The sequence below is a fragment of the Taudactylus pleione genome, unplaced genomic scaffold (genome assembly GCF_031769625.1).
Source record: "Taudactylus pleione unplaced genomic scaffold, aTauple2 ptg000016l, whole genome shotgun sequence".
NCBI classification, from domain to species: Eukaryota; Metazoa; Chordata; class Amphibia; order Anura; family Myobatrachidae; genus Taudactylus; species Taudactylus pleione.
Genome location: NW_028284418.1, coordinates 16,650,110 through 16,676,914, shown reverse-complemented (window position 1 = coordinate 16,676,914; position 26,805 = coordinate 16,650,110). Strand labels below are relative to the sequence as shown.

General features: G+C 33.0%; 7 non-coding genes across 7 annotated transcripts; all 7 read left to right on the top strand.

Annotated features, from left to right (window-relative positions):
• The first annotated feature begins 3,281 nt into the window (after positions 1–3,281).
• On the top strand, positions 3,282–3,363 carry TRNAL-UAG (transfer RNA leucine (anticodon UAG)). Its single transcript has one exon. It is a non-coding gene; the product is annotated as a tRNA-Leu (tRNA).
• Positions 3,364–6,743: 3,380 nt separating this feature from the next.
• TRNAL-UAG (transfer RNA leucine (anticodon UAG)) lies at positions 6,744–6,825 on the top strand. The gene has a single exon. It is a non-coding gene; the product is annotated as a tRNA-Leu (tRNA).
• Positions 6,826–8,474: 1,649 nt separating this feature from the next.
• On the top strand, positions 8,475–8,556 carry TRNAL-UAG (transfer RNA leucine (anticodon UAG)). The gene has a single exon. It is a non-coding gene; the product is annotated as a tRNA-Leu (tRNA).
• Positions 8,557–10,205: 1,649 nt separating this feature from the next.
• Positions 10,206–10,287, top strand: TRNAL-UAG (transfer RNA leucine (anticodon UAG)). Its single transcript has one exon. It is a non-coding gene; the product is annotated as a tRNA-Leu (tRNA).
• A 3,559-nt stretch (positions 10,288–13,846) lies between these two features.
• TRNAL-UAG (transfer RNA leucine (anticodon UAG)) lies at positions 13,847–13,928 on the top strand. The gene has a single exon. It is a non-coding gene; the product is annotated as a tRNA-Leu (tRNA).
• Positions 13,929–21,522: 7,594 nt separating this feature from the next.
• Positions 21,523–21,604, top strand: TRNAL-AAG (transfer RNA leucine (anticodon AAG)). Its single transcript has one exon. It is a non-coding gene; the product is annotated as a tRNA-Leu (tRNA).
• A 4,183-nt stretch (positions 21,605–25,787) lies between these two features.
• On the top strand, positions 25,788–25,869 carry TRNAF-AAA (transfer RNA phenylalanine (anticodon AAA)). Its single transcript has one exon. It is a non-coding gene; the product is annotated as a tRNA-Phe (tRNA).
• Positions 25,870–26,805: the final 936 nt, after the last annotated feature.

The following is a 26,805-nucleotide window of genomic DNA, read 5'->3' as shown; positions in this document are numbered from 1 at the left end:
TAGTTGCAACAGTCTATTCAAACCTTTAAAATAATGACAATCTGCTAACAATAAAGATATTCAAATTTTAATTTTGCATGAAGTAATTATGTGCCCTATCAGAACTAATATTTTATTACTTCATGCATCTCTATTTCTTTTGTAATTTCAATGAAAATAAACAAAATGCAATTCTATACAAAATCTGAATTTCTCATCGGATTTATGTTTAATAATGAACTTTCTTTTAACTTTTGCTGACATCTTTTCAATTAATACTTTAAAACAAAAAAACCCTTTTATTTTGATGTTCTAGATCTGTGAGCTACCCTAACAACATGCACATGTGGTAGCATGGCCGAGCAGTCTAAGGCGCTGGATTAAGGCTCCAGTCTCTTTGGAGGTGTGGGTGCAAATTTCACTACTGCCATCTTTATTATACAAAGAGTAGGGCAGTTATTAATGGCAAAGTGATTCTTTTTTTCCATTAGATAGGATATTACCCAACTGAAGTTGGTTGGTGGAAGATTCCTATAGCTACTCAACAGTTCATCATTGTTACAAGAGACTTCCCAAACGTTTTAAAAATGTTATCTGCTAAGAGTAAAGATGAGCCAAAATTAAGTTGGCATGAAGTAATTAGAAGTAATATCATAACTAATATTTAATTACTGAGTGGTCTTATCATACAATTAGAGATGGAAATGTTGGCAACGTGACTCATTGGTATAAATTATTGGATTTATATTTTGATTTCTCTATCTTTCCTATCTTTCTGGATTTTAATCTCACAGCTGTCTATCTTAGGCATTTGAAAATTACTTCAAAGTTATTTGGATACATCAGTTGCACTAAATGAAGGAAATCTGAAGACAAATATAATCATTACTTGTTAAATATACCTGGCTTCTTTTACATTTTATCTCTGCTTTTCCTGACTTTGGGTAAAGTTTTGAATGACATTCCAGATATGAGAGTTAAAATATTTTAAAGTGTACAGCAGGTTGTAGGATGACAGAGCTATTCAAGCTGCTGGAATCAAATCCCACTGCTGCCATATTTATTCTCCAAGGAGAAGATCCAGTGATATATATCAAAGTGTATTCCTAAAGTAGATAAGGTATAAAAGAAGATAAATTTGGTTGGTGGAAGCACACCATAAGCTGTCACATGCAGTAGCTCAAAACAAGTTATCATGGTTTTAATAGTTTTCTCAAACCTTTTTTAGAACTATCTAAATTGTATTGTTGCTCTCAAAAAGTGGCTTTGAATATCTCTGCGATCTACATTATGCATTTAGCAAGCATCTCAATTTTTGAATATGTCAGTTAAAACAAACAAAAAGTAACTGAGAAAATTAAAAAATCAGTTCTCATCAATATTACCAAGTATAACATGGATGTTTTTACCTTTCATTGAATTCTTGTATTAGCGTATTGTTTATCATTTCATAGACTTTTAACATGACATTTCTTTCCAAGTGTCGCTTTAAAACAAACTTAAACATTTAATTTGCAGCAATCTTAATTAAATGAAAGATCTGTGAGATAAGAACTCCGTGTGCGCCAGTGGTAGCATGGCTGAGCGGTCTAAGGCGCTGGATGTAGGCTCCAGTCTCTTCGGAGGCATGGGTTCAAATCCCACAGCTGCCAATCTTATTTTCCAAAGAATTGATTTTTGATCAGATATTAACCAACTGAAAAAGGTTGGTGATAGTACCCTGCATTAGCCACCAAGTTCCCAACAGTTCATCATAGTTGCAACAGTCTTCTCAAACCTTTAAAATAATGATATCTGCTAACAATAAAGATATTCAAATTTTAATGTTGCATGAAGTAATTATGTGCCCTATCAGAAATAATATTTATTACTTCATGCATCTCAATTTCTTTTGTTATTTCAATGAAAATAAACAAAATGCAATTCAATAAAAAATCTGAATTTCTCATCGGATTTATGTTTAATAATGAACTTTCTTTTAACCTTTGCTGACATCTTTTCAATTAATACTTTAAAACAAAAAAACCCTTTAATTTTGATGTTCTAGATCTGTGAGCTAACCTAACAACATGCACATGTGGTAGCATGGCCGAGCAGTCTAAGGTGCTGGAGTAAGGCTCCAGTCTCTTTGGAGGCGTGGGTGCAAATCTCACTACTGCCATCTTTATTATACAAAGAGTAGGGCAGTTATTGATGGCAAAGTGATTCTTTTTTTCCATTAGATAGGATATTACCCAGCTGAAGTTGGTTGGTGGAAGATTCCTATAGCTACTCAACAGTTCATCATTGTTACAAGAGACTTCCCAAACGTTTTAAAAATGTTATCTGCTAAGAGTAAAGATGAGCCAAAAATTAAGTTGGCATAAAGTAATTAGAAGTAATATCATAACTAATATTTAATTACTGAGTGGTCTTATCATACAATTAGAGATGGAAATGTTGGCAACGTGACTCATTGGTATAAATTGATGGATTTATATTCCGATTTCTCTATCTTTCCTATCTTTCTGGATTTTAATCTCACAGCTGTCTATCTTAGGCATTTGAATAGTACTTCAAAGTTATTTGGATACATCAGTTGCACTAAATGAAGGAAATCTGAAGACAAATATAATCATTACTTGTTAAATGTACCTGGCTTCTTTTACATTTTATCTCTGCTTTTCCTGACTTTGGGTAAAGTTTTGAATGACATTCCAGATATGAGAGTTAAAATATTTTAAAGTGTACAGCAGGTTGTAGGATGACAGAGCTATTCAAGCTGCTGGAATCAAATCCCACTGCTGCCATATTTATTCTCCAAGGAGAAGATCCAGTGATATATATCAAAATTTATTCCTAAAGTAGATAAGGTATAAAAGAAGCTAAATTTGCTTGGTGGAAGCACACCATAAGCTGTCACATGCAGTAGCTCAAAAGAAGTTATCATGGTTTTAATAGTTTTCTCAAACCTTTTTTAGAACTATCTAAAATGTATTGTTGCTCTCAAAAAGTGGCTTTGAATATCTCTGCGATCTAAACTATGCATCTAGCAAGCATCTCAATTTTTGAATATGTCAGTTAAATCAAATGAAAAGTAACTGAGAAAATTAAAAAATCAGTTCTCATCAATATTACCAAGTATAACATGGATGTTTTTACCTTTCATTGATATCTTGTATTAGCGAATTGTTTTTCATTTCATAGACTTTTAACATGACACTTCGTTCCAAGTATCGCTTTAAAACAAAATTAAACATTTAATTTGCAGCAATCTTAATTATATGAAAGATCTGTGAGATAAGAACTCCATGTGTGCCAGTGGTATCATGGCCGAGCGGTCTAAGGCGCTGGATTTAGGCTTCAGTCTCTTCGGAGGCGTGGGTTCAAATCCCACTGCTGCCAATCTTATTTTCCAAAGAATTGATTTTTCATCAGATATTAACCAACTGAAAAAGGTTGGTGATAGTACCCTGCATTAGCCACCAAGTTCCCAACAGTTCATCATCATTGCAACAGTCTTCTCAAACCTTTAAAATAATGATATCTGCTAACAATAAAGATATTCAAATTTTAATTTTGCATGAAGTAATTATGTGCCCTATCAGAACTAATATTTTATTACTTCATGCATCTCAATTTCTTTTGTTATTTCAATGAAAATAAACAAAATGCAATTCAAAAAAAAATCTGAATTTCTCATCTGATTTATGTTTAATAATGAACTTTCTTTTAACCTTTGCTGACATCTTTTCAATTAATACTTTAAAACAAAAAAACCCTTTAATTTTGATGTTCTAGATCTGTGAGCTACCCTAACAACATGCACATGTGGTAGCATGGCCGAGCAGTCTAAGGCGCTGGATTAAGGCTCCAGTCTCTTTGGAGGCGTGGGTGCAAATCTCACTACTGCCATCTTTATTATACAAAGAGTAGGGCAGTTATTGATGGCAAAGTGATTCTTTTTTCCATTAGATAGGATATTACCCAGCTGAAGTTGGTTGGTGGAAGATTCCTATAGCTACTCAACAGTTCATCATTGTTACAAGAGACTTCCCAAACGTTTTAAAAATGTTATCTGCTAAGAGTAAAGATGAGCCAAAATTAAGTTGGCATGAAGTAATTAGAAGTAATATCATAACTAATATTTAATTACTGAGTGGTCTTATCATACAATTAGAGATGGAAATGTTGGCAACGTGACTCATTGGTATAAATTGATGGATTTATATTCCGATTTCTCTATCTTTCCTATCTTTCTGGATTTTAATCTCACAGCTGTCTATCTTAGGCATTTGAATAGTACTTCAAAGTTATTTGGATACATCAGTTGCACTAAATGAAGGAAATCTGAAGACAAATATAATCATTACTTGTTAAATGTACCTGGCTTCTTTTACATTTTATCTCTGCTTTTCCTGACTTTGGGTAAAGTTTTGAATGACATTCCAGATATGAGAGTTAAAATATTTTAAAGTGTACAGCAGGTTGTAGGATGACAGAGCTATTCAAGCTGCTGGAATCAAATCCCACTGCTGCCATATTTATTCTCCAAGGAAAAGATCCAGTGATATATATCAAAGTGTATTCCTAAAGTAGATAAGGTATAAAAGAAGCTAAATTTGGTTGGTGGAAGCACACCATAAGCTGTCACATGCAGTAGCTCAAAACAAGTTATCATGGTTTTAATAGTTTTCTCAAACCTTTTTTAGAACTATCTAAATTGTATTGTTGCTCTCAAAAAGTGGCTTTGAATATCTCTGCGATCTACATTATGCATCTAGCAAGCATATCAATTTTTTAATATGTCAGTTAAAACAAACAAAAAGTAACTGAGAAAATTAAAAAATCAGTTCTCATCAATATTACCAAGTATAACATGGATGTTTTTACCTTTCATTGAATTCTTGTATTAGCGTATTGTTTATCATTTCATAGACTTTTAACATGACACTTCTTTCCAAGTGTGTCTTTAAAACAAACTTAAACATTTAATTTGCAGCAATCTTAATTAAATGAAAGATCTGTGAGATAAGAACTCCGTGTGCGCGAGTGGTAGCATGGCCGAGCAGTCTAAGGCGCTGGATGTAGGCTCCAGTCTCTTCGGAGGCGTGGGTTCAAATCCCACAGCTGCCAATCTTATTTTCCAAAGAATTGATTTTTGATCAGATATTAACCAACTGAAAAAGGTTGGTGATAGTACCCTGCATTAGCCACCAAGTTCCCAACAGTTCATCATAGTTGCAACAGTCTTCTCAAACCTTTAAAATAATGATATCTGCTAACAATAAAGATATTCAAATTTTAATGTTGCATGAAGTAATTATGTGCCCTATCAGAAATAATATTTATTACTTCATGCATCTCAATTTCTTTTGTTATTTCAATGAAAATAAACAAAATGCAATTCAATAAAAAATCTGAATTTCTCATCGGATTTATGTTTAATAATGAACTTTCTTTTAACCTTTGCTGACATCTTTTCAATTAATACTTTAAAACAAAAAAACCCTTTAATTTTGATGTTCTAGATCTGTGAGCTAACCTAACAACATGCACATGTGGTAGCATGGCCGAGCAGTCTAAGGCGCTGGATTAAGGCTCCAGTCTCTTTGGAGGCGTGTGTGCAAATCTCACTACTGCCATCTTTATTATACAAAGAGTAGGGCAGTTATTGATGGCAAAGTGATTCTTTTTTTCCATTAGATAGGATATTACCCAGCTGAAGTTGGTTGGTGGAAGATTCCTATAGCTACTCAACAGTTCATCATTGTTACAAGAGACTTCCCAAACGTTTTAAAAATGTTATCTGCTAAGAGTAAAGATGAGCCAAAAATTAAGTTGGCATAAAGTAATTAGAAGTAATATCATAACTAATATTTAATTACTGAGTGGTCTTATCATACAATTAGAGATGGAAATGTTGGCAACGTGACTCATTGGTATAAATTGATGGATTTATATTCCGATTTCTCTATCTTTCCTATTTTCTGGATTTTAATCTCACAGCTGTCTATCTTAGGCATTTGAATAGTACTTCAAAGTTATTTGGATACATCAGTTGCACTAAATGAAGGAAATCTGAAGACAAATATAATCATTACTTGTTAAATGTACCTGGCTTCTTTTACATTTTATCTGTGCTTTTCCTGACTTTGGGTAAAGTTTTGAATGACATTCCAGATATGAGAGTTAAAATATTTTAAAGTGTACAGCAGGTTGTAGGATGACAGAGCTATTCAAGCTGCTGGAATCAAATCCCACTGCTGCCATATTTATTCTCCAAGGAGAAGATCCAGTGATATATATCAAAATTTATTCCTAAAGTAGATAAGGTATAAAAGAAGCTAAATTTGCTTGGTGGAAGCACACCATAAGCTGTCACATGCAGTAGCTCAAAACAAGTTATCATGGTTTTAATAGTTTTCTCAAACCTTTTTTAGAACTATCTAAAATGTATTGTTGCTCTCAAAAAGTGGCTTTGAATATCTCTGCGATCTAAACTATGCATCTAGCAAGCATCTCAATTTTTGAATATGTCAGTTAAATCAAATGAAAAGTAACTGAGAAAATTAAAAAATCAGTTCTCATCAATATTACCAAGTATAACATGGATGTTTTTACCTTTCATTGATATCTTGTATTAGCGAATTGTTTTTCATTTCATAGACTTTAAACATGACACTTCGTTCCAAGTATCGCTTTAAAACAAAATTAAACATTTAATTTGCAGCAATCTTAATTATATGAAAGATCTGTGAGATAAGAACTCCATGTGTGCCAGTGGTATCATGGCCGAGCGGTCTAAGGCACTGGATTTAGGCTTCAGTCTCTTCGGAGGTGTGGGTTCAAATCCCACTGCTGCCAATCTTATTTTCCAAAGAATTGATTTTTCATCAGATATTAACCAACTGAAAAAGGTTGGTGATAGTACCCTGCATTAGCCACCAAGTTCCCAACAGTTCATCATCGTTGCAACAGTCTTCTCAAACCTTTAAAATAATGATATCTGCTAACAATAAAGATATTCAAATTTTAATTTTGCATGAAGTAATTATGTGCCCTATCAGAACTAATATTTTATTACTTCATGCATCTCAATTTCTTTTGTTATTTCAATGAAAATAAACAAAATGCAATTCAAAAAAAAATCTGAATTTCACATCTGATTTATGTTTAATAATGAACTTTCTTTCATCCTTTGCTGACATCTTTTCAATTAATACTTTAAAACAAAAAAACCCTTTAATTTTGATGTTCTAGATCTGTGAGCTACCCTAACAACATGCACATGTGGTAGCATGGCCGAGCAGTCTAAGGCGCTGGATTAAGGCTCCAGTCTCTTTGGAGGCGTGGGTGCAAATCTCACTACTGCCATCTTTATTATACAAAGAGTAGGGCAGTTATTGATGTCAAAGTGATTCTTTTTTTCCATTAGATAGGATATTACCCAGCTGAAGTTGGTTGGTGGAAGATTCCTCTAGCTACTCAACAGTTCATCATTGTTACAAGAGACTTCCCAAACGTTTTAAAAATGTTATCTGCTAAGAGTAAAGATGAGCCAAAATTAAGTTGGCATGAAGTAATTAGAAGTAATATCATAACTAATATTTAATTACTGAGTGGTCTTATCATACAATTAGAGATGGAATTGTTGGCAACGTGACTCATTGGTATAAATTGATGGATTTATATTCCGATTTCTCTATCTTTCCTATCTCTCAGGATTTTAATCTCACAGCTGTCTATTTTAGGCATTTGAATAATACTTAAAAGTTATTTGGATACATCAGTTGCACTAAATGAAGGAAATTTGAAGACAAATATAATCATTACTTGTTAAATGTACCTGGCTTCTTTTGCATTTTATCTCAGCTTTTCCTGACTTTGGGTAAAGTTTTGAATGACATTCCAGATATGAGAGCTAAAATATTTTAAAGTGTTAAGCAGGTTGTAGGATGACAGAGCTATTCAAGCTGCTGGAATCAAATCCCACTGCTGCCATATTTATTCTCCAAGGAGAAGATCCAGTGATATATATCAAAGTGGTTTCCTAAAGTAGATAAGGTATAAAAGAAGCTAAATTTGGTTAGTGGAAGCACACCATAAGCTGTCACATGCAGTAGCTCAAAACAAGTTATCATGGTTTTAATAGTTTTCTCAAACCTTTTTTAGAACTATCTAAAATGTATTGTTGCTCTCAAAAAGTGGCTTTGAATATCTCTGCGATCTACATTATGCATCTAGCAAGCATCTCAATTTTTGAATATGTCAGTTAAAACAAACAAAAAGTAACTGAGAAAATTAAAAAATCAGTTCTCATCAATATTACCAAGTAAAACATGGATGTTTTTCCTTTCATTGAAATCTTGTATTAGCGAATTGTTTTTCATTTCATAGACTTTTAACATGACACTTCTTTCCAAGTGTCGCTTTAAAACAAAATTAAACATTTAATTTGCAGCAATCTTAATTATATGAAAGATCTGTGAGATAAGAACTCCATGTGTGCCAGTGGTAACATGGCCGAGCGGTCTAAGGCGCTGGATTTAGGCTCCAGTCTCTTCGGAGGCGTGGGTTCAAATCCCACTGCTGCCAATCTTATTTTCCAAAGAATTGATTTTTGATCAGATATTAACCAACTGAAAAAGGTTGGTGATAGTACCCTGCATTAGCCACCAAGTTCCCAACAGTTCATCATCGTTGCAACAGTCTTCTCAAACCTTTAAAATAATGATATCTGCTAACAATAAAGATATTCAAATTTTAATTTTGCATGAAGTAATTATGTGCCCTATCAGAACTAATATTTTATTACTTCATGCATCTCAATTTCTTTTGTTATTTCAATGAAAATAAACAAAATGCAATTCTATAAAAAATCTGAATTTCTCATCGGATTTATGTTTAATAATGAACTTTCTTTTAACCTTTGCTGACATCTTTTCAATTAATACTTTAAAACAAAAAACCCTTTAATTTTGATGTTCTAGATCTGTGAGCTACCCTAACAAAATGCACATGTGGTAGCATGGCCGAGCAGTCTAAGGCGCTGGATTAAGGCTCCAGTCTCTTTGGAGGCGTGGGTGCAAATCTCACTACTGCCATCTTTATTATACAAAGAGTAGGGCAGTTATTGATGGCAAAGTGATTCTTTTTTTCCATTAGATAGGATATTACCCAGCTGAAGTTGGTTGGTGGAAGATTCCTATAGCTACTCAACAGTTCATCATTGTTACAAGAGACTTCCCAAACGTTTTAAAAATGTTATCTGCTAAGAGTAAAGATGAGCCAAAATTAAGTTGGCATGAAGTAATTAGAAGTAATATCATAACTAATATTTAATTACTGAGTGGTCTTATCATACAATTAGAGATGGAAATGTTGGCAACGTGACTCATTGGTATAAATTGATGGATTTATATTCCGATTTCTCTATCTTTCCTATCTCTCAGGATTTTAATCTCACAGCTGTCTATTTTAGGCATTTGAATAATACTTAAAAGTTATTTGGATACATCAGTTGCACTAAATGAAGGAAATTTGAAGACAAATATAATCATTACTTGTTAAATGTACCTGGCTTCTTTTACATTTTATCTCTGCTTTTCCTGACTTTGGGTAAAGTTTTGAATGACATTCCAGATATGAGAGTTAAAATATTTTAAAGTGTACAGCAGGTTGTAGGATGACAGAGCTATTCAAGCTGCTGGAATCAAATCCCACTGCTGCCATATTTATTCTCCAAGGAGAAGATCCAGTGATATATATCAAAATTTATTCCTAAAGTAGATAAGGTATAAAAGAAGCTAAATTTGCTTGGTGGAAGCACACCATAAGCTGTCACATGCAGTAGCTCAAAAGAAGTTATCATGGTTTTAATAGTTTTCTCAAACCTTTTTTAGAACTATCTAAAATGTATTGTTGCTCTCAAAAAGTGGCTTTGAATATCTCTGCGATCTAAACTATGCATCTAGCAAGCATCTCAATTTTTGAATATGTCAGTTAAATCAAACGAAAAGTAACTGAGAAAATTAAAAAATCAGTTCTCATCAATATTACCAAGTATAACATGGATGTTTTTACCTTTCATTGATATCTTGTATTAGCGTATTGTTTATCATTTCATAGACTTTTAACATGACACTTCGTTCCAAGTATCGCTTTAAATCAAAATTAAACATTTAATTTGCAGCAATCTTAATTATATGAAAGATCTGTGAGATAAGAACTCCATGTGTGCCAGTGGTAGCATGGCCGAGCGGTCTAAGGCACTGGATTTAGGCTTCAGTCTCTTCGGAGGCGTGGGTTCAAATCCCACTGCTGCCAATCTTATTTTCCAAAGAATTGATTTTTCATCAGATATTAACCAACTGAAAAAGGTTGGTGATAGTACCATGCATTAGCCACCAAGTTCCCAACAGTTCATCATAGTTGCAACAGTCTATTCAAACCTTTAAAATAATGATATCTGCTAACAATAAAGATATTCAAATTTTAATTTTGCATGAAATAATTATGTGCCCTATCAGAACTAATATTTTATTACTTCATGCATCTCAATTTCTTTTGTTATTTCAATGAAAATAAACAAAATGCAATTCTATAAAAAATCTGAATTTCTCATCGGATTTATGTTTAATAATGAACTTTCTTTTAACTTTTGCTGACATCTTTTCAATTAATACTTTAAAACAAAAAAACCCTTTTATTTTGATGTTCTAGATCTGTGAGCTACCCTAACAACATGCACATGTGGTAGCATGGCTGAGCAGTCTAAGGCGCTGGATTAAGGCTCCAATCTCTTTGGAGGTGTGGGTGCAAATCTCACTACTGCCATCTTTATTATACAAAGAGTAGGGCAGTTATTGATGGCAAAGTGATTCTTTTTTTCCATTAAATAGGATATTACCCAACTGTAGTTGGTTGGTGGAAGATTCCTATAGCTACTCAACAGTTCATCATTGTTACAAGAGACTTCCCAAACGTTTTAAAAATGTTATCTGCTAAGAGTAAAGATGAGTCAAAATTAAGTTGGCATGAAGTAATTAGAAGTAATATCATAACTAATATTTATTTACTGAGTGGTCTTATCATACAATTAGAGATGGAAATGTTGGCAACGTGACTCATTGGTATAAATTGATGGATTTATATTCCGATTTCTCTATCTTTCCTATCTTTCTGGATTTTAATCTCACAGCTGTCTATCTTAGGCATTTGAATAGTACTTCAAAGTTATTTGGATACATCAGTTGCACTAAATGAAGGAAATCTGAAGACAAATATAATCATTACTTGTTAAATGTACCTGGCTTCTTTTACTTTTTATCTCTGCTTTTCCTGACTTTGGGTAAAGTTTTGAATGACATTCCAGATATGAGAGTTAAAATATTTTAAAGTGTACAGCAGGTTGTAGGATGACAGAGCTATTCAAGCTGCTGGAATCAAATCCCACTGCTGCCATATTTATTCTCCAAGGAGAAGATCCAGTGATATATATCAAAGTGGTTTCCTAAAGTAGATAAGGTATAAAAGAAGCTAAATTTGGTTAGTGGAAGCACACCATAAGCTGTCACATGCAGTAGCTCAAAACAAGTTATCATGGTTTTAATAGTTTTCTCAAACCTTTTTTAGAACTATCTAAAATGTATTGTTGCTCTCAAAAAGTGGCTTTGAATATCTCTGCGATCTACATTATGCATCTAGCAAGCATCTCAATTTTTGAATATGTCAGTTAAAACAAACAAAAAGTAACTGAGAAAATTAAAAAATCAGTTCTCATCAATATTACCAAGTAAAACATGGATGTTTTTACCTTTCATTGAAATCTTGTATTAGCGAATTGTTTTTCATTTCATAGACTTTTAACATGACACTTCTTTCCAAGTGTCGCTTTAAAACAAAATTAAACATTTAATTTGCAGCAATCTTAATTATATGATTATATGAAAGATCTGTGAGATAAGAACTCCATGTGTGCCAGTGGTAGTTCCAAACATTTAATTTGCATCAATCTTAATTAAATGAAAGATCTGTGAGATAAGAACTCCATGTGTGCCAGTGGTAGCATAGCCGAGCGGTCTAAGGCGCTGGATGTAGGCTCCAGTCTCTTCGGACATGGGGGTTCAAATCCCACTGCTGTCAATCTTATTTTCCAAAGAATTGATTTTTGATCAGATATTAACCAACTGAAAAAGGTTGGTGATAGTACCCTGCATTAGCCACCAAGTTCCCAACAGTTCATCATTGTTGCAACAGTCTTCTCAAACCTTTAAAATAATGATATCTGCTAACAATAAAGATATTCAAATTTTAATCTTGCATGAAGTAATTATGTGCCCTATCAGAACTAATATTTTACTACTTCATGCATCTCAATTTCTTTTGTTATTTCAAAGAAAATAAACAAAATGCAATTCAATAACAAATATGAATTTCTCATCGATTTTATGTTTGATAATGAACTTTCTTTTAACCTTTGCTGACATCTTTTCAATTAATACTTTAAAACAAAAAACCTTTAATTTTGATGTTCTAGATCTGTGAGGGATCCTAACGACATGCACATGTGCTAGCATGGCCGAACACTCAAAGGCGCTGGATTAAGGCTCCAGTCTCTTCGGAGGCATGGGTTCAAATCCCACTGCAGCCATATTTATTATACAAAGAGTAGGCCAGTTATTGATGTTAAAGTGATTCTTTTTTTCCATTAGATAGGACATTACCCAGCTGAAAATTGTTGGTGGAAGATTCCTCTAGCTACTCAACAGTTCATCATTGTTACAAGAGACTTCCCAAATGTTTTAAAAATGTTATCTGCTAAGAGTAAAGATGAGTCAAAATTAAGTTGGCATGAAGTAATTAGAAGTAATATCATAACTAATATTTATTTACTGAGTGGTCTTATCATACAATTAGAGATGGAAATGTTGGCAACGTGACTCATTGGTATAAATTGATGGATTTATATTCCGATTTCTCTATCTTTCCTATCTCTCTGGATTTTATTAGAGATGGAAATGTTGGCAACGTGACTCATTGGTATAAATTGATGGATTTATATTCCGATTTCTCTATCTTTCCTATCTTTCTGGATTTTAATCTCACAGCTGTCTATCTTAGGCATTTGAATAGTACTTCAAAGTTATTTGGATACATCAGTTGCACTAAATGAAGGAAATCTGAAGACAAATATAATCATTACTTGTTAAATGTACCTGGCTTCTTTTACTTTTTATCTCTGCTTTTCCTGACTTTGGGTAAAGTTTTGAATGACATTCCAGATATGAGAGTTAAAATATTTTAAAGTGTACAGCAGGTTGTAGGATGACAGAGCTATTCAAGCTGCTGGAATCAAATCCCACTGCTGCCATATTTATTCTCCAAGGAGAAGATCCAGTGATATATATCAAAGTGGTTTCCTAAAGTAGATAAGGTATAAAAGAAGCTAAATTTGGTTAGTGGAAGCACACCATAAGCTGTCACATGCAGTAGCTCAAAACAAGTTATCATGGTTTTAATAGTTTTCTCAAACCTTTTTTAGAACTATCTAAAATGTATTGTTGCTCTCAAAAAGTGGCTTTGAATATCTCTGCGATCTACATTATGCATCTAGCAAGCATCTCAATTTTTGAATATGTCAGTTAAAACAAACAAAAAGTAACTGAGAAAATTAAAAAATCAGTTCTCATCAATATTACCAAGTAAAACATGGATGTTTTTACCTTTCATTGAAATCTTGTATTAGCGAATTGTTTTTCATTTCATAGACTTTTAACATGACACTTCTTTCCAAGTGTCGCTTTAAAACAAAATTAAACATTTAATTTGCAGCAATCTTAATTATATGAAAGATCTGTGAGATAAGAACTCCATGTGTGCCAGTGGTAGCATGGCCGAGCGGTCTAAGGTGCTGGATTTAGGCTCCAGTCTCTTCGGAGGCGTGGGTTCAAATCCCACTGCTGCCAATCTTATTTTCCAAAGAATTGATTTTTGATCAGATATTAACCAACTGAAAAAGGTTGGTGATAGTACCCTGCATTAGCCACCAAGTTCCCAACAGTTCATCATAGTTGCAACAGTCTATTCAAACCTTTAAAATAATGATATCTGCTAACAATAAAGATATTCAAATTTTAATTTTGCATGAAGTAATTATGTGCCCTATCAGAACTAATATTTTATTACTTCATGCATCTCAATTTCTTTTGTTATTTCAATGAAAATAAACAAAATGCAATTCTATAAAAAATCTGAATTTCTCATCGGATTTATGTTTAATAATGAACTTTCTTTTAACTTTTGCTGACATCTTTTCAATTAAAACTTTAAAACAAAAAAACCCTTTTATTTTGATGTTCTAGATCTGTGAGCTACCCTAACAACATGCACATGTGGTAGCATGGCCGAGCAGTCTAAGGCGCTGGATTAAGGCTCCAGTCTCTTTGGAGGTCTGGGTGCAAATCTCACTACTGCCATCTTTATTATACAAAGAGTAGGGCAGTTATTGATGGCAAAGTGATTCTTTTTTTCCATTAAATAGGATATTACCCAACTGAAGTTGGTTGGTGGAAGATTCCTATAGCTACTCAACAGTTCATCATTGTTACAAGAGACTTCCCAAACGTTTTAAAAATGTTATCTGCTAAGAGTAAAGATGAGTCAAAATTAAGTTGGCATGAAGTAATTAGAAGTAATATCATAACTAATATTTATTTACTGAGTGGTCTTATCATACAATTAGAGATGGAAATGTTGGCAACGTGACTCATTGGTATAAATTGATGGATTTATATTCCGATTTCTCTATCTTTCCTATCTCTCTGGATTTTGTTAGAGATGGAAATGTTGTCAACGTGACTCATTGGTATAAATTGATGGATTTATATTCCGATTTCTCTATCTTTCCTATCTTTCTGGATTTTAATCTCACAGCTGTCTATCTTAGGCATTTGAATAGTACTTCAAAGTTATTTGGATACATCAGTTGCACTAAATGAAGGAAATCTGAAGACAAATATAATCATTACTTGTTAAATGTACCTGGCTTCTTTTACTTTTTATCTCTTCTTTTCCTGACTTTGGGTAAAGTTTTGAATGACATTCCAGATATGAGAGTTAAAATATTTAAAAGTGTACAGCAGGTTGTAGGATGACAGAGCTATTCAAGCTGCTGGAATCAAATCCCACTGCTGCCATATTTATTCTCCAAGGAGAAGATCCAGTGATATATATCAAAGTCTATTCCTAAAGTAGATAAGGTATAAAAGAAGCTAAATTTGGTTGGTGGAAGCACACCATAAGCTGTCACATGCAGTAGCTCAAAAGAAGTTATCATGGTTTTAATAGTTTTCTCAAACCTTTTTTAAAACTATCTAAATTGTATTGTTGCTCTCAAAAAGTGGCTTTAAATATCTCTGCGATCTACATTATGCATCTAGCAAGCATCTCAATTTTTGAATATGTCAGTTAAAACAAACAAAAAGTAACTGAGAAAATTAAAAAATCAGTTCTCATCAATATTACCAAGTAAAACAAGGATGTTTTACCTTTCATTGAATTCTTGTATTAGCGTATTGTTTATCATTTCATAGACTTTTAACATGACACTTCTTTGCAAGTGTGGCTTTAAAACAAAATTAAACATTTAATTTGCATCAATCTTAATTAAATGAAAGATCTGTGAGATAAGAACTCCATGTGTGCCAGTGGTAGCATAGCCGAGCGGTCTAAGGCGCTGGATGTAGGCTCCAGTCTCTTCGGACGTGGGGGTTCAAATCCCACTGCTGTCAATCTTATTTTCCAAAGAATTGATTTTTGATCAGATATTAACCAACTGAAAAAGGTTGGTGATAGTACCCTGCATTAGCCACCAAGTTCCCAACAGTTCATCATTGTTGCAACAGTCTTCTCAAACCTTTAAAATAATGATATCTGCTAACAATAAAGATATTCAAATTTTAATCTTGCATGAAGTAATTATGTGCCCTATCAGAACTAATATTTTACTACTTCATGCATCTCAATTTCTTTTGTTATTTCAAAGAAAATAAACAAAATGCAATTCAATAAAAAATATGAATTTCTCATCGATTTTATGTTTGATAATGAACTTTCTTTTAACCTTTGCTGACATCTTTTCAATTAATACTTTAAAACAAAAAACCTTTAATTTTGATGTTCTAGATCTGTGAGGGATCCTAACGACATGCACATGTGCTAGCATGGCCGAACACTCAAAGGCGCTGGATTAAGGCTCCAGTCTCTTCGGAGGCATGGGTTCAAATCCCACTGCAGCCATATTTATTATACAAAGAGTAGGCCAGTTATTGATGTTAAAGTGATTCTTTTTTTCCATTAGATAGGACATTACCCAGCTGAAAATTGTTGGTGGAAGATTCCTCTAGCTACTCAACAGTTCATCATTGTTACAAGAGACTTCCCAAATGTTTTAAAAATGTTATCTGCTAACAGTCAAGATGAGCCAAAATTAAGTTGGCATGAGGTATTTAGAAGTAATATCATAACTAATATTTAATTACTGAGTTGTCTTATCATACAATTAGAGATGGAAATGTTGGCAACGTGACTCATTGGTATAAATTGATGGATTTATATTCCGATTTCTCTAACTTTCCTATCACTCTGGATTTTAATCTCACAGCTGTCTATTTTAGGCAGTTGAATAATACTTCAAAGTTGTTTGGATACATCAGTTGCGCTAAATGAAGGAAATTTGAAGTCAAATATAATCATTAATTGTTAAATGTACCTGGCTTCTTTTTCATTTTATCTAAGCTTTTACTGACTTTTGGTAAAGTTTTGAATGACATTCCAGATAAGAGAGCTAAAATATTTTAAAGTGTACAGCAGGTTGTAGGATGACAGAGCTATTCAAGCCGTTGGAATCAAATCCCACTGCTGCCATATTTATTCTCCAAGGAGAAGATCCAGTGATATATATCAAAGTGGTTTCCTAAAGTAGATAAGGTATAAAAGAAGCTAAATTTGGTTGGTGGAAGCACACCTTAAGCTGTCACATGCAGTAGTTTAAAACAATTTATCATCAACTGATGATTGATCAGATATTAACCAACTGAAAAGGAGAAGATTCAGTGACTTATATCAAAGTGGTTTCCTAAAGTAGATAAGGTATAAAAGAAGCTACATTTGGTTGGTGGAAGCACACCTTAAGCTGTCACATGCAGTAGTTCAAAACAATTTATTATCATTTCATGATTGATCAGATATTAACCAACTGAAAAAGGTTGGTGATAGTGTCCTGCATTAGTCACCGAGTTCTAAACAGTTCATCATAGTTGCAACAGTCTTCTCATACCTTAAAAATAATGATATCTGCTAACAGTAAAGATATTCAAATTTTAATTTTGCATGAAGTAATTATGTGCCCTATCAGAACTAATATTTTATTACTTCATGCATCTCAATTTCTTTTCTTATTTCAATGAAAATAAACAAAATGCAATTCAATAAAAAATATGAATTTCTCATCAATTTTATGTTTAATAATGAACTTTCTTTTAACCTTTGCTGAAAGCTTTTCAATTAATACTTTAAAACAAAAAACCCTTTAATTTTGATGTTCTAGATCTGTGAGCTATCCTAATGATATGCACATGTGGTAGCATGGCCGAGCAGTCTAAGGCGCTGGATTAAGGCTCCAGTCTCTTCGGAGGCATGGGTTCAAATCCCACTGCTGCCATATTTATTATACAAAGAGTAGGCCAGTTATTGATGTCAAAGTGATTCTTTTTTTCCATTAGATAGGACATTACCCAGCTGAAATTTGTTGGTGGAAGATTCCAATAGCTACTCAACAGTTCATCATTGTTACAAGAAACTTCCCAAATGTTTTAAAAATGTTATCTGCTAACAGTAAAGATGAGCCAAAATTAAGTTGGCATGAAGTAATTAGAAGTAATATCATAACTAATATTTAATTACTGAGTTGTCTTATCATACAATTAGAGATGGAAATGTTGGCAACGTGACTCATTGGTATAAATTGATGGATTTATATTCCGATTTCTCTAACTTTCCTATCACTCTGGATTTTAATCTCACAGCTGTCTATTTTAGGCATTTGAATAATACTTCAAAGTTGTTTGGATACATCAGTTGCACTAAATGAAGGAAATTTGAAGTCAAATATAATCATTACTTGTTAAATGTACCTGGCTTCTTTTGCATTTTATCTCAGCTTTTCCTGACTTTGGGTAAAGTTTTGAATGACATTCCAGATATGAGAGCTAAAATATTTTAAAGTGTACAGCAGGTTGTAGGATGACAGAGCTATTCAAGCCGCTGGAATCAAATCCCACTGCTGCCATATTTATTCTCCAAGGAGAAGATCCAGTGATATATATCAAAGTGGTTTCCTAAAGTAGATAAGGTATAAAAGAAGCTAAATTTGGTTGGTGGAAGCACACCTTAAGCTATCACATGCAGTAGTTTAAAACAATTTATCATCAACTGATGATTGATCAGATTTTAACCAACTGAAAAGGAGAAGATCCAGTGACTTATATCAAAGTGGTTTCCTAAAGTAGATAAGGTATAAAAGAAGCTACATTTGGTTGGTGGAAGCACACCTTAAGCTGTCACATGCAGTAGTTCAAAACAATTTATCATCAATTCATGATTGATCAGATATTAACCAACTGAAAAAGGATGGTGATAGTATCCTACATTAGTCACCGAGTTCTAAACAGTTCATCATAGTTGCAACAGTCTTCTCAAACCTTTAATATAATGATATCTGCTAACAGTAAAGATATTCAAATTTTAATTTTGCATGAAGTAATAATGTGCCCTATCAGAACTAATATTTTACTACTTCATGCATCTCAATTTCTTTTGTTATTTCAATGAAAATAAACAAAATGCAATTCAATAAAAAATATGAATTTCTCATCGATTTTATGTTTAATAATGAACTTTCTTTTAACCTTTGCTGACATCTTTTCAATTAATACTTTAAAACAAAAAACCCTTTAATTTTGATGTTCTAGATCTATGAGCTATTCTAACAACATGCACATGTGGTAGCATGGCCGAGCGGTCTAAGGCGCAGGATTAAGTCTCCAGTCTCTTCGGAGGCGTGGGGTCAAATCCCACTGCTGCCATATTTATTATTCAAAGAGTAGGCCAGTTATTGATGTCAAAGTGATTATTTTTTTCCATTAGATAGGACCCAGCTGAAGTTGGATGGTGGAAGATTCCTCTAGCTACTCAACAGTTCATCATTTTTACAAGAGACTTCCCAAATGTTTTAAAAATGTTATCTGCTAACAGTAAAGATGAGCCAAAATTAAGTTGGCATGAAGTAATTAGAAGTAATATCATAACTAATATTTAATTACTGAGTGGTCTTATCATACAATTAGAGATGGAAATGTTGGCAACGTGACTCATTGGTATAAATTGATGGATTTATATTCCGATTTCTCTAACTTTTCTATCTCTCTGGATTTTAATCTCACAGTTGTCTATTTTAGGCATTTGAATTATACTTCAAAGTTGTTTGGATACATCAGTTGCGCTAAATGAAGAAAATTTGAAGTCAAATATAATCATTACTTGTTAAATGTACCTGGCTTCTTTTGCATTTTATCTCAGCTTTTCCTGACTTTCGGTAAAGTTTTGAATGACATTCCAGATATGAGAGCTAAAATATTTTAAAGTGTACAGCAGGTTGTAGGATGACAGAGCTATTCAAGCCGCTGGAATCAAATCCCACTGCTGCCATATTTATTCTCCAAGGAGAAGATCCAGTGATATATATCAAAGTGGTTTCCTAAAGTAGATAAGGTATAAAAGAAGCTAAATTTGGTTGGTGGAAGCACAACTTATGCTGTCACATGCAGTAGTTTAAAACAATTTATCATCAACTGATGATTGATCAGATATTAACCAACTGAAAAGGAGAAGATTCAGTGACTTATATAAAAGTGGTTTCCTAAAGTAGATAAGGTATAAAAGAAGCTACATTTGGTTGGTGGAAGCACACCTTAAGCTGTCACATGCAGTAGTTCAAAACAATTTATTATCAATTCATGATTGATCAGATATTAACCAACTGAAAAAGGTTGGTGATAGTGTCCTGCATTTGTCACCGAGTTCTAAACAGTTCATCATAGTTGCAACAGTCTTCTCAAACCTTTAATATAATGATATCTGCTAACAGTAAAGATATTCAAATTTTAATTTTGCATGAAGTAATTATGTGCCCTATCAGAACTAATATTTTACTACTTCATGCATCTCAATTTCTTTTGTTATTTCAATGAAAATAAACAAAATGCAATTCTATAAAAAATATGAATTTCTCATCGATTTTATGTTTAATAATGAACTTTCTTTTAACCTTTGCTGACATCTTTTCAATTAATACTTTAAAACAAAAAACCCTTTAGTTTTGATGTTCTAGATCTATGAGCTATTCTAACAACATGCACATGTGGTAGCATGGCCGAGCGGTCTAAGGCGCTGGATTAAGGCTCCAGTCTCTTCGGAGGTGTGGGGTCAAATCCCACTGCTGCCATATTTATTATTCAAAGAGTAGGCCAGTTATTGATGTCAAAGTGATTCTTTTTTTCCATTAGATAGGACCCAGCTGAAGTTGGATGGTGGAAGATTCCTCTAGCTACTCAACAGTTCATCATTTTTACAAGAGACTTCCCAAATGTTTTAAAAATGTTATCTGCTAACAGTAAAGATGAGCCAAAATTAAGTTGGCATGAAGTAATTAGAAGTAATATCATAACTAATATTTAATTACTGAGTGGTCTTATCATACAATTAGAGATGGAAATGTTGGCAACGTGACTCATTGGTATAAATTGATGGATTTATATTCCGATTTCTCTAACTTTTCTATCTCTCTGGATTTTAATCTCACAGTTGTCTATTTTAGGCATTTGAATTATACTTCAAAGTTGTTTGGATACATCAGTTGCGCTAAATGAAGAAAATTTGAAGTCAATATAATCATTACTTGTTAAATGTACCTGGCTTCTTTTGCATTTTATCTCAGCTTTTCCTGACTTTCGGTAAAGTTTTGAATGACATTCCAGATATGAGAGCTAAAATATTTTAAAGTGTACAGCAGGTTGTAGGATGACAGAGCTATTCAAGCCGCTGGAATCAAATCCCACTGCTGCCATATTTATTCTCCAAGGAGAAGATCCAGTGATATATATCAAAGTGGTTTCCTAAAGTAGATAAAGTCTTCTCAAACCTTTAAAATAATGATATCTGCTAACAATAAAGATATTCAAAGTTTAATTTTGCATGAAGCAATTATGTGCCCTATCAGAACTAATATTTTATTACTTCATGCATCTCAATTTCTTTTGTTATTTCAATGAAAATAAACAAAATGCAATTCAATAAAAAATATGAATTTCTCATCGATTTTATGTTTAATAATGAACTTTCTTTTAACCTTTGCTGACATCTTTTCAATTAATACTTTAAAACAAAAAACCCTTTAATTTTGATGTTCTAGATCTATGAGCTATTCTAACAACATGCACATTTGGTAGCATGGCCGAGCGGTCTAAGGCGCTGGATTAAGGCTCCAGTCTCTTCGGAGGCGTGGGGTCAAATCCCACTGCTGCCATATTTATTATTCAAAGAGTAGGCCAGTTATTGATGTCAAAGTGATTATTTTTTTCCATTAGATAGGACATTACCCAGCTGAAAATTGTTGGTGGAAGATTCCTCTAGCTACTCAACAGTTCATCATTGTTACAAGAGACTTCCCAAATGTTTTAAAAATGTTATCTGCTAACAGTCAAGTTGAGCCAAAATTAAGTTGGCATGAGGTATTTAGAAGTAATATCATAACTAATATTTAATTACTGAGTTGTCTTATCATACAATTAGAGATGGAAATGTTGGCAACGTGACTCATTGGTATAAATTGATGGATTTATATTCCGATTTCTCTAACTTTCCTATCACTCTGGATTTTAATCTCACAGCTGTCTATTTTAGGCAGTTGAATAATACTTCAAAGTTGTTTGGATACATCAGTTGCGCTAAATGAAGGAAATTTGAAGTCAAATATAATCATTAATTGTTAAATGTACCTGGCTTCTTTTTCATTTTATCTAAGCTTTTACTGACTTTTGGTAAAGTTTTGAATGACATTCCAGATATGAGAGCTAAAATATTTTAAAGTGTACAGCAGGTTGTAGGATGACAGAGCTATTCAAGCCGTTGGAATCAAATCCCACTGCTGCCATATTTATGCTCCAAGCAGAAGATCCAGTGATATATATCAAAGTGGTTTCCTAAAGTAGATAAGGTATAAAAGAAGCTAAATTTGGTTGGTGGAAGCACACCTTAAGCTGTCACATGCAGTAGTTTAAAACAATTTATCATCAACTGATGATTGATCAGATATTAACCAACTGAAAAGGAGAAGATTCAGTGACTTATATCAAAGTGGTTTCCTAAAGTAGATAAGGTATAAAAGAAGCTACATTTGGTTGGTGGAAGCACACCTTAAGCTGTCACATGCAGTAGTTCAAAACAATTTATTATCATTTCATGATTGATCAGATATTAACCAACTGAAAAAGGTTGGTGATAGTGTCCTGCATTAGTCACCGAGTTCTAAACAGTTCATCATAGTTGCAACAGTCTTCTCATACCTTAAAAATAATGATATCTGCTAACAGTAAAGATATTCAAATTTTAATTTTGCATGAAGTAATTATGTGCCCTATCAGAACTAATATTTTATTACTTCATGCATCTCAATTTCTTTTCTTATTTCAATGAAAATAAACAAAATGCAATTCAATAAAAAATATGAATTTCTCATCAATTTTATGTTTAATAATGAACTTTCTTTTAACCTTTGCTGAAAGCTTTTCAATTAATACTTTAAAACAAAAAACCCTTTAATTTTGATGTTCTAGATCTGTGAGCTATCCTAATGATATGCACATGTGGTAGCATGGCCGAGCAGTCTAAGGCGCTGTATTAAGGCTCCAGTCTTTTCGGAGGTGTGGGTTCAAATCCCACTGCTGCCATATTTATTATACAAAGAGTAGGCCAGTTATTGATGTCAAAGTGATTCTTTTTTTCCATTAGATAGGACATTACCCAGCTGAAATTTGTTGGTGGAAGATTCCTCTAGCTACTCAAGAGTTCATCATTGTTACAAGAGACTTCCCAAATGTTTTAAAAATGTTATCTGCTAACAGTAAAGATGAGCCATAATTAAGTTGGCATGAAGGAATTAGAAGTAATATCATAACTAATATTTAATTACTGAGTGGTCTTATCATACAATTAGAGAAGGAAATGTTGGCAACGTGACTCATTGGTATAAATTGATGGATTTATATTCCGATTTCTCTAACTTTTCTATCTCTCTGGATTTTAATTTCACAGCTGTCTATTTTAGGCATTTGAATAATACTTCAAAGTTGTTTGGATACATCAGTTGCACTAAATGAAGGAAATTTGAAGTCAAATATAATCATTACTTGTTAAATGTACCTGGCTTCTTTTGCATTTTATCTCAGCTTTTCCTGATTTTTGGTAAAGTTTTGAATGACATTCCAGATATGAGAGCTAAAATATTTTAAAGTGTACAGCAGGTTGTAGGATGACAGAGCTATTCAAGCCGCTGGAATCAAATCCCACTGCTGCCATATTTATTCTCCAAGGAGAAGATCCAGTGATATATATCAAAGTGGTTTCCTAAAGTAGATAAGGTATAAAAGAAGCTAAATTTGGTTGGTGGAAGCACACCTTAAGCTGTCACATGCAGTAGTTCAAAACAATTTATCATCAATTGATGATTGATCAGATATTAACCAACTGAAAAGGAGAAGATCCAGTGATATATATCAAAGTGGTTTCCTAAAGTAGATAATGTATAAAAGAAGCTAAATTTGGTTGGTGGAAGCACACCTTAAGCTGTCACATGCAGTAGTTCAATACAATTTATCATCAATTGATGATTGATCAGATATTAACCAACTGAAAAAGGTTGGTGATAGTATCCTGCATTAGCCACCAAGTTCTAAACAGTTCATCATAGTTGCAACAGTCTTCTCAAACCTTTAAAATAATGATATCTGCTAACAATAAAGATATTCAAATTTTAATTTTGCATGAAGCAATTATGTGCCCTATCAGAACTAATATTTTATTACTTCATGCATCTCAATTTCTTTTGTTATTTCAATGAAAATAAACAAAATGCAATTCAATAAAAAATATGAATTTCTCATCGATTTTATGTTTAATAATGAACTTTCTTTTAACCTTTGCTGACATCTTTTCAATTAATACTTTAAAACAAAAAACCCTTTAATTTTGATGTTCTAGATCTATGAGCTATTCTAACAACATGCACATGTGGTAGCATGGCCGAGCGGTCTAAGGCACTGGATTAAGGCTCCAGTCTCTTCGGAGGCGTGGGGTCAAATCCCACGGCTGCCATATTTATTATTCAAAGAGTAGGCCAGTTATTGATGTCAAAGTGATTATTTTTTTCCATTAGATAGGACCCAGCTGAAGTTGGATGGTGGAAGATTCCTCTAGCTACTCAACAGTTCATCATTTTTACAAGAGACTTCCCAAATGTTTTAAAAATGTTATCTGCTAACAGTAAAGATGAGCCAAAATTAAGTTGGCATGAAGTAATTAGAAGTAATATCATAACTAATATTTAATTACTGAGTGGTCTTATCATACAATTAGAGATGGAAATGTTGGCAACGTGACTCATTGGTATAAATTGATGGATTTATATTCCGATTTCTCTAACTTTTCTATCTCTCTGGATTTTAATCTCACAGTTGTCTATTTTAGGCATTTGAATTATACTTCAAAGTTGTTTGGATACATCAGTTGCGCTAAATGAAGAAAATTTGAAGTCAAATATAATCATTACTTGTTAAATGTACCTGGCTTCTTTTGCATTTTATCTCAGCTTTTCCTGACTTTCGGTAAAGTTTTGAATGACATTCCAGATATGAGAGCTAAAATATTTTAAAGTGTACAGCAGGTTGTAGGATGACAGAGCTATTCAAGCCGCTCGAATCAAATCCCACTGCTGCCATATTTATTCTCCAAGGAGAAGATCCAGTGATATATATCAAAGTGGTTTCCTAAAGTAGATAAGGTATAAAAGAAGCTAAATTTGGTTGGTGGAAGCACAACTTATGCTGTCACATGCAGTAGTTTAAAACAATTTATCATCAACTGATGATTGATCAGATATTAACCAACTGAAAAGGAGAAGATTCAGTGACTTATATCAAAGTGGTTTCCTAAAGTAGATAAGGTATAAAAGAAGCTACATTTGGTTGGTGGAAGCACACCTTAAGCTGTCACATGCAGTAGTTCAAAACAATTTATTATCAATTCATGATTGATCAGATATTAACCAACTGAAAAAGGATGGTGATAGTGTCCTGCATTTGTCACCGAGTTCTAAACAGTTCATCATAGTTGCAACAGTCTTCTCAAACCTTTAATATAATGATATCTGCTAACAGTAAAGATATTCAAATTTTAATTTTGCATGAAGTAATTATGTGCCCTATCAGAACTAATATTTTACTACTTCATGCATCTCAACTTCTTTTGTTATTTCAATGAAAATAAAAAAAAATGCAATTCAATAAAAAATATGAATTTCTCATCGACTTTATGTTTAATAATGAACTTTCTTTTAACCTTTGCTGACATCTTTTCAATTAATACTTTAAAACAAAAAACCCTTTAATTTTGATGTTCTAGATCTGTGAGCTATCCTAATGATGTGCACATGTGGTAGCATGGCCAAGCGGTCTAAGGCGCTGGATTAAAGCTCCAGTCTCTTCGGAGGCGTGGGTTCAAATCCCACTGCTGCCATATTTATTATACAAAGAGTAGGCCAGTTATTGATGTCAAAGTGATTCTTTTTTTCCGTTAGATAGGACATTACCCAGCTGAAATTTGTTGGTGGAAGATTCCTCTAGCTACTCAACAGTTCATCATTGTTACAAGAGACTTCCCAAATGTTTTAAAAATGTTATCTGCTAACAGTAAAGATGAGCCATAATTAAGTTGGCATGAAGGAATTAGAAGTAATATCATAACTAATATTTAATTACTGAGTGGTCTTATCATACAATTAGAGATGGAAATGTTGGCAACGTGACTCATTGGTATAAATTGATGGATTTATATTCCGATTTCTCTAACTTTTCTATCTCTCTGGATTTTAATTTCACAGCTGTCTATTTTAGGCATTTGAATAATACTTCAAAGTTATTTGGATACATCAGTTGCACTAAATGAAGGAAATTTGAATTCAAATATAATCATTACTTGTTAAATGTACCTGGCTTCTTTTGCATTTTATCTCAGCTTTTCCTGATTTTCGGTAAAGTTTTGAATGACATACCAGATATGAGAGCTAAAATATTTTAAAGTGTACAGCAGGTTGTAGGATGACAGAGCTATTCAAGCCGCTGGAATCAAATCCCACTGCTGCCATATTTATTCTCCAAGGAGAAGATCCAGTGATATATATCAAAGTGGTTTCCTAAAGTAGATAGGGTATAAAAGAAGCTAAATTTGGTTGGTGGAAGCACACATTAAGCTGTCACATGCAGTAGTTCAAAACAATTTATCATCAATTGATGATTGATCAGATATTAACCAACTGAAAAGGAGAAGATCCAGTGATATATATCAAAGTGGTTTCCTAAAGTAGATAATGTATAAAAGAAGCTAAATTTGGTTGGTGGAAGCACACCTTAAGCTGTCACATGCAGTAGTTCAAAACAATTTATCATCAATTGA